Below are 9,223 nucleotides of genomic sequence, written 5' to 3'. Positions count from 1 at the left end.
AAAAAGTAATCCTAGTTGTAGTTGAGAGGATGCGGTAACGGTGCATGGGTTAACGCGTGTTTAAGTGCATCAAAAGATTTATCAGTGATCTCATCCCAAAAGAATGGAGTATTCTGTTTCAACAACCTGGTAAAACCTTTCGTTATCTCGACGTAGTTAGGAATGAAACGATGTAAAAAGTTTGCTTTCCCTTGCAAACTTTGGAGTTGGCAAAGAGTCAAAGGAGGAGGTAATTTGACGATAGCTTCAACCTTCGAGGGATCAACACGAATTCCGGCTTTTGAAATGAAAAATCCCTGTAAGCGACCTGTTTCTACGCAGAATACACATTTGTGTGGATTCAGCCTAATTCGATAATGCCTACATCTCATAAAGATAACTTGTGAATGAGTGAGATGATCAGCTCTATGTAATGAATGGGCAGGTAAATCATCGAGATAAGGCTGCACAACGTGCTTGATGTCATGAAATGCGTAAGACATAGACCTTTGAAAAGTTGCTCCAGTGTTCTTCAATCCAAAGGGTAATTTGCAATAAGAAAATGTCCCCCATGGACAAATGAAAGTTGTTTTAGGTTGATCAGCAGGGAGTATGTTGATTTGATTGTAACCGGAAAAACCATCCATAAAGGAGAACATTTCACTGCCAGCACAGTCATCAATAATTTGATCGATATAGGGGGTTGGATAATTGTCTTTAGGACAAGCTCGATTAATATCCCTATAGTCGATACATATTCTTATCGTTCCTTGTTTTATTAACAGGAACAATATTCGATACCAAATCTGTTAAAGGATTCGATAAATGAAACCTACATGAAGTAATTTCTCAACTTCAGCTTTGATAGCAACAGATTTTCTTGGATGTATCTAACGCAAACGTTGCCGGACAGGTTTAGCATCCGGGTAGGTTTTAATTTCATGGACAACAATTGATGGATCGATTCCTGGCATTTCTTCATATGACCAGGCAAACACAGTCACATAATTCTTGACATAGGGCTTTATAAGTTTGGATTTCATCGTCCGTACAGGAAGCACCTATATGAATGTTTTCAATAATTCCGAGCTTAACTGAAATGTCAATAGGAACCGTTCGAGAGATATTTCCCAAATTTAACTCAGAATCAACATGTTGCAATGGATTCTATGGTTCTTTGACATAGACAGTAGTAAAAATAGATGAAAAATCATTTTCAAAATGATCAAGCTCAGGTAAAAACAAAGATCGATGATGAAGATCTTCTCATGGTAAATCATCAATAGACAAAAGTTCATGAATCTGCTCATCAGTATGAACAGGATCAGAAAATGTTGTTGAAGCTGAGGTTGATATCGAAAGTGATTCCTCATGGACCACATTCAATAGATCAGTTTCGGTTGAACAAGAGTCAGAAAACGACTGTACAACCTGATATGCAATTTCAAAGGGACTCAAAGGCATCACGCCATCAAATGAATCCACCTTAGAATCGAAAGGTACGATCCAAGGATCATCAAAAGCAATAGTGCTCGATGAAATCATATGAATAGTTGCAATAGAAGGCGATATGTTAGGAGGAGGGAAGGAAAAAGTTCCTAGTAAACCAGAATCTTTAATCAAACCTACTCGAACATCCTTGTAAGGGATAGTTGTTTTACCGACATGCTGAATACTATCTAAAGAAGCTAGGTCGGATGAGAAATAATTTAGCTGGTCTATCGTAATGATCTTTCCGTTATGAGGAAACTTGATAAGCTGAAAGACCGATGAAACAATAGCAGTCATTGCATAAGACCAATTACGAATGAGGAGAAGGTTGTAATCTAGAGGGGCATCAACCACTTCCACATTTAGATTTACGGTTTTTCCTTCGACCCCTATAGGTAAATCTTGCAAAATACCAAAAGGATGGACCCCTCAGCCATCAAAAGCCTTTAGAATCGTCGGACACTGATTGAGTGCGGGAGAACCAAGCGATCTCCAACAGTGGATCGACATAATACACGTAGAAGCTCCTTCATCAATCACAGTCCGAAAGCAAGGCTTGTTTTTTACTAACACTAGAATCTCGAAAGCCATTTGATGAGGTAGGCGGGGTATACTATTCTCTAAATCGAAGATTATTAGGTTTGAATCCTAAATATCAACAACTCCTATAGCAGACAATAGTAATTTACGTTGTGCTGGGCACGACTACAACACTTCCAAAGCCGACATTTCTGAAGGGGAAATAGCTAAGTCTTCAACAATGTCATAATTCTAAGCAGCTCTCGCATGTGGATTGAAATCTGATTTACAAAGTATACCTTTAGCAGGTGGTTTGATTACTAAGTCAGGGTTGGGTTTCTCGATCTGTAGTGGATCAGAACTAGGAGGAGTTGTAGTTGATGTGTTTGAATTAGAAGATTTTGCTTCTTTACTACCAACAGGATTTTTACTACCATAATCTTGCGGTCGTGTCGCAATCCTGACATGTGACATCATCATAATGGGTTCTTCTGAGGCATTCAAGGAAGAACCAATCATCTTACTATCTTGATTAGGAAAAGGATCCTTCAAGACAACAGGCGTTTGAGAACCTTTAACAATTTTCGAAACCTCTGCTCGATGTGGGCAGTCTTTGGTAAAATGATCCTCGTTGCAAATGAAACAAGAATAGCGAGGTTTATGTTTTTTGTCAGTAGATTCATTTTTATCCGTTTTGTCTTTTGAGTTTTGTTTGTTTTTCTTCTTCCCCACCGGATTTTGATTTGGCCATAGATGATTCTACGACGTGGATGTCGGCAGAAATTTCAACGGAAGAATCTCCTTTCGAGGAATCAGGTAAAGTTATTATAAGAGAAGAATCTTTGAAGATTTCTTCTTACTTTTAGTACTAACTGAACCAATCATACCATCAGCGGCTTGATACCATGAAGGAGCTGCAGTTATTTGACCGTGTTTTGGAAGATCAGGGATTTTTTCGTGTAAAGTACCTGACTGCGTATAAACGAGGTCAAGCTACTGAGCCTGAGCAATGACTTGCTCTTCAGTGACAACAACTGCCTTAGCTACATCTTCAGTGATTTTAGGTAACAATGATTTAATGAACCATTCCGCTAAAATTTGATCCGGAATGAAAACTTTCACTAAACGCCTTCTATGTCACCATTCATGAATATGATCAGAAATATATGTGGACATGGATTGTTTCATTGAAGTTAACAGTTCCATGCCATTGTCATATTTGACAGGAAACTGACAATGAGTTAAGAAAGAAGTGGCTAACTAACTGAAATTATAAAAAGATCCTTGTGGTAACTCAATGTACCATTTTTCGGCAAGACCAATAAGAGTTCGTTGAAAAAGATGTAATCGAATTGAATCATCAATGATGAAATTAGATGCACACCAGAGGTGATAAGTCATAACATGATTTGACGGATCCTCTGTTGACTTACCTTCGAATTTTGGGATATAACTAGGCAACTTATTAGGCATTGGCGGCCAATTTGAAAGAAGTAAATCAAATCGTTTGTAAGGCGTGACAAATTAGGTAAATCCAAAGTTGCAATAAATGGTAACTGACGGTTGCATAGTCTCTTAAGTTTGAGATGGATCCCACACCATATTCATTCCAGGGTATGGACCCATAAAAGGTTGTGCATATGGAGGACCATAACCTGGTTGAACGTAGGGCTGATAATTAAGCGGTATATTTCCAGCTCTTTGTAAAAATGATTGACCAGAAGGTTTTTGGAAACCTTGAGTTGGGTACTGACCTTGAGGTTGATAACCCTAAGGCACGTACTGAGACTGGGGTTGACCTTGAGGCATGTATTGAAACTGGGGTTGACCTTGAGGTATGTACTGATTCTAGGGTTGACCTTGTGGTATGTACTATCCTGAAGGTATGTACTGTCCTTGAGGTTGCCCCCCAGGTGGTATCTAACTACCTTGAGGTTGCCCCCAGGCGATAACTGACTACCTTGGGGTTGCCCCCAGGCAATAATTGACTACCTTGAGGTTGAGGATTTGGAATACTACCAGAAATCATAAGGATTTCTTCTACATTCAACACTTGAGTTCCATTATTACCAGTTGATAACTCATGTTCAATTGGTTGAGGAGATGCTCCTAAGAAAGTACCAATGAGTGACTGGTACCCTGAAGGAACAGAAGGACCGCCATATAAAAATGTTTCCGGTGTTTGGGAAAACATAGATGACTGTCTTGACATAATTGATGGAGGATAATAACCTCTTGGTGTAGGATGAAAAGGAATTCGAGGTGGTGAAAAACTAAGACCTGGGTTTTCCAAAAAAATTGTCAATGATATGTACCAAGTGTCACTCCTAAAAGGACTGTAGAATATTGATTCACGCTCCCTAAGATTTAAAGTTGGTTGGTTTTCGGGAAGAGTTACGTCTTTGTCTGGACTAACAAGTTCTTCAATAGAAATGAGGCCAGAAGGAAGATTTTGAGTAATGATATTTCTTACTCTAGGTGAACCAGGACCACTAAAAGTTGGAGAAGCAAATCCTGAAGTTGGAGTAGCAGCAGGTTCAATTTCAGGCTTAGAAATTTCAAGTTCTTTAGCTAATTCACTGGAAGGAGAAATACTACCAGTAACTTCAGAAAATGAAATTGGCTCTTGAATATACTCTGTTGCTTGTATTTGATAATCATGATGAATAATTAAAGATGACTCTTCGGCTTCTGGTGATCCAACTCTACTGTCATTAGGTGATACAAAAGCTCGTAGCCCTTCAAGCTGACTTGGTGTGTACTTAAGAGGTTTCCCCTGAAGTCTATGAGATTGTCTCGGTAATTCAGCCACGATTAAATATTTAATTAATCACACGCAAACAAATTTTTTTTCAATAAAACCACCTAAAGTCTCTAAACAAACAAACAACTGAATCATACACCTAAAAAATCTAAGAGTTCAAACCACACACAAACAGTGACTTCCCGTACTAAAAACACTAGTTGGTGATGAAATCCAATGTCGTGGAATTTTAATACAGAAAGGGTGGTTGGAACAATTACCCTGACAACGTACATAATGAAACAGACTGGCACAAGTTTCTTCACAAAACCATCTCGAGTGAAGAGAACCCCCCAGAGAGTCCAAGTGAGTCTAGTCGACGTCTGCTCCAGGTACAGTGAAACCCATCCTTCACTGTCACCTTAGGAAATAATCTTAATTTTATGGACACTAAGGTTACCAACAACAACAAATACAACTGGGGGAACAGTCTACGATCCGATTTATGTGCAAGGGCAGAGTAACAAAGCTCAATCCCCTTGAAGGCTCCTCGACATGATCAATCCGAGGTTTACCAAAAAGTGACCCCAGGCTCCTCGACAATGGTTAATCTGAGGTTTACCGTTTATAATGCGTGCAAATCTTCTATCTTTCCCAATGAAACAGACTTGATTGTCTCAAAGGTTCGGACATGATCTCGTGATTGACTCCTTTAAGAGAAGCTTCCCAGAATATATCAATTACAATTGGATTTATTTCCTACCGCAAGATGTAGCTACTTGTTTTTTTTAACTATCTTTGAGAGTTAATTACTCCCTACTCCAAGATACTAGCCTAAGCTATATTGGTGATAAGAGCCCTAGAAACAGAAAAGATTGCTAGATCAATTTTAATTAAGCGTTGCTTTTATGGGTTGTTCTTTAAGTCAATAGGTATGAAAATGAAACTTTGATGGTGTGAAGACTCGACTCCAAAAACACTAAAAATATACACCTAAAATGATTAGCAATTCGTTTTTCTTTCAATGAAATTCTAGCTAAAAGAAAGAGTTCAAGAATGCAATTCTTTAAGAAACAATTCTTTCTTTCAACATGGAAATGGAAAGAAAATCTTTTTGTCTTTTTCAATAAGAACTCAAAATGAGACTACTAATTAATGCTCACAAAAAATCCCTTTCTCTTTTCAAAACTCAAAACTATAAAAAACAATTTGCTTCAAAAGAGATCTACAAGTTCTAGAAAACACTCAAAACTACAAAAACTAATCTTGAGATCTAAAAAGTTTTAAAAACCTAAATTGAATAACAAGCTTCAATTCTTTTTGAGGACGTTTTACTTAGTTTTTCAGTAAACTAAGGATTAATTTGTTCAGAATAACAAATCAACCAAAAACATCCAGATATGTTTTCTTTTTTAAAAATGAAATTCAAATCTTATAACAAAGCTTTTTCAAAGATTTGCAAGGAGAAAACCAAATCTATTTCTCACAAAGGACAGATTTCACAACCAAGTCAGAATCATCAAGAAGACAAAAAGACAAAAGGGTGATCTAAGGTTTCTCAAGCTTTTGATCTTTGAGTCACTACAGAGACCAAGTGAAAACCATTCCATGCATGCAAAACTTCTAGAAAATCATCTAAAACAAACATACCATTGGAACTCTCTCACAAGAGATTTTTGATAGGAAAAATGCAGATCTAGGTAGACACTAAAAACCCTAAATGAAACCTACTGGAAGAAAATATTTTAGGTTTTTCAAAAAAAAATTACGGGGTTCGTAGGCTTCCAAAAGAACCAGGTGCTGTCCCGCTCTGTTCACTAAAGGAAAAGTGCGGATATGCCAGCACTATCTGTAAAGAGAAAGTGCAGTCCCCTGAAAACTTTGAAAAAACAAAAAATAATCCAGATGCTAAAAAATACCCAAGCCAACATACATCAATCAAAAACCAGAAACGAAAACAAGTTTCTCAAATCAAAGACAAAGAAAAACTAAAAACCAAATTTAGCTCCCTAGCGGAGTCACCAATTTGTTGGTCGGATAAATCGATCTTGTCGACAAGACCAATCTCCCTAGTATCAGAAAATAGTCTAGCAACAAACAGACAAACAAATCTATCTTTCTCTAGACACATGCGATTTATAAACAAATATTATAGAGGTGTTAATACCCTACCTTAGATCCAATGCTTGTTCATAGTAGCCATCCTTCAATCGTTCGAAAGAGTTACCCTTGAGAACCTGCAATCACAAACAAGAAAACATCAAATAGCACCTGCATAGCAAATATCATAAATCATGTCTATTATGGTGATCAAGGAATCCATAAAATAAACCATGAACCAACAACTTATTGAGAAAAACAAACTTATTTGTATTAAATTTGAAGTAGAAGAACCTTATAACCTTTTTAGCCTTGATGTTGAACAAGCTCTTCCTGGGGTCCGAAACAGGAATTTCCTTTACTTTGACAAGCCTTGCACTCTTCCAAATGAGATCATAGAGGTATGTAATCTCTCCTCATAAAAACTCAACTAAGAAGACTAAGTTCCAACAGCATTTCACCTAAAAAATATTCAGCTTCTAACCTCTCAAGTAACCAGCCCAATGCTTCATTTTATAGTGCAGGGGAGGAGGTTACAGGTCCACCTATGAAGGGATATAATCCTCCTTCAAAGGGATAAGCTCCTCACATCAAGGGGTTAGCTCCTTAAGGTATGGGATGCATGAACCTTAAGAGAGCGAACTTGCCACCTTAAGGTTCCTTCCAAAAGCTTATAGAAATGAATGAAAGTGAGTTTTTAGAATATACTCACGCCTTTTTAACTTTTACAGGGGTTTGCACCCATAACATAGAGACAGAGCAGTCAAGTGCGCAGGAGACATGACCATTAAGTGTGGGACCGCAGGTAATGCAAAGAGAAAGTGCGGAACCAGAGTTTTAGAGACTTTTGAGGGCTTTCTCTTATTTTCAAGGTTTGATATGAGGAACTGAGGCTCAAGACTTGCAAAGGAGGAAAGTATGAGTGGTAATGGACTCACACAAATTGCAGAATGTCAAGGTGACAATTTTGAGTGCAACACTTCCATAAATAACATGAGCATCAATAAAAAAAAAAAAAAATCAAGTAGAAAAACCCACAACAACATGGCTATCTAAGAAATGGAAAGGAAAGGCTATAACCACTATCACTCCAGGAAAGTTTTTATGCCAATCATAGCACATAACTATAAAAAACACATGCATATACCATGTATTTAGAAATAGCCAAGGAAATCACACATCCAACATGTTACTTGCAAATCAATCCAGTTGTAGTTATTAATCCAATTGTTCCCTTGTGCTTTCCTACGTTCCTTTTCCTTCTTACTCCAAATTCAAGTGAATGATATAGTGCTCCAAGCATGAACCAAAATTTATCTAAGTGTGCAATAGTATGAGAGAATGAGAGTTCCAAAACCGAACTTGACAAAAGCTAAACAAAACAAAAAAAGATGCGAATTGATCCTTAGAGGCCTTTTTTATTATTGAGGCCTCTATTGTCTTCAGTTTCCTTAACTTTTCTTTCAATTTCTCTCTCATGCAAATTTTTGTCTCTTCCCCTTCCTTTACTCCTATTTTCTTTTATTTCATAAATAAAATGTAAATTATTGTCACTTTTCGTTTGTCAATTCCTTTTCCAATTTCCATATCCATAAATTAATCACAAGTGATACCCATCACTAAGTTTTTCCCAACATTCATCTTGGAATATGTGTCCCATGACCTTTGTCTTATTTTATTTACATGGAAAATCAACTAGGGATTCTTACATTTATTTTGGTAAGATAAAATATTTACGTATTTACACTCATAATTTATTTTCATCCCAACTTGCTTACATGTATACTATTATTTTGATTTATTAACATTACTTATTGAATTGTAGGGCTTCAAACAAAGGGGATATTTGCATGTCGAAGATGTGCAAAACAATTTAAAGGGCATTATTCTAAACATCTAGATAAAATTATTTATGCAAACAACAGGGTTTTTCTACCACCATATCATAAGTTTAGAAATCGCCAAAAGAGTCAATTTAATGGAAAAGATGAAAATAGGGGCCCTTCCCTGTTTATGGGTGAAGGTGATTGGCTTAAGATGTATGAATATGTTGAATCGAAAGCTTAAGAGGAATTTTTTTATTGGGGTGATTCAATTGAAGAACCGAAACAAGTTGTAGTTAATATGCCAAAAGGAATGAAAAGGAAATCCAATTTTTATGAGCTCCCTCATTGGAAGGATATATTAATAGATCACTAATTATATCCTATGCACATCTTCAAAAATGTCCTAGATTCTATATTTTGACATATATTAGGCAAAGAGAAGGACACATTTTCTTCAAGGAGAGATGTTTCTCTTTCGCGTACCAAATTTCGTAGAAGAAATTTGTGGCCAGACATGGAAAATGAGAAATACAAGCTCCATGGATTTTGAAAAATAAAAGAGCTA

This window comes from Pinus tabuliformis, chromosome X (assembly GCF_031772625.1).
Source record: "Pinus tabuliformis cultivar Carrire ecotype Pingquan chromosome X, CPIR1, whole genome shotgun sequence".
In the NCBI taxonomy this organism is placed as follows: Eukaryota; Viridiplantae; Streptophyta; class Pinopsida; order Pinales; family Pinaceae; genus Pinus; species Pinus tabuliformis.
Note: the sequence above shows the minus strand (reverse complement) of the source record.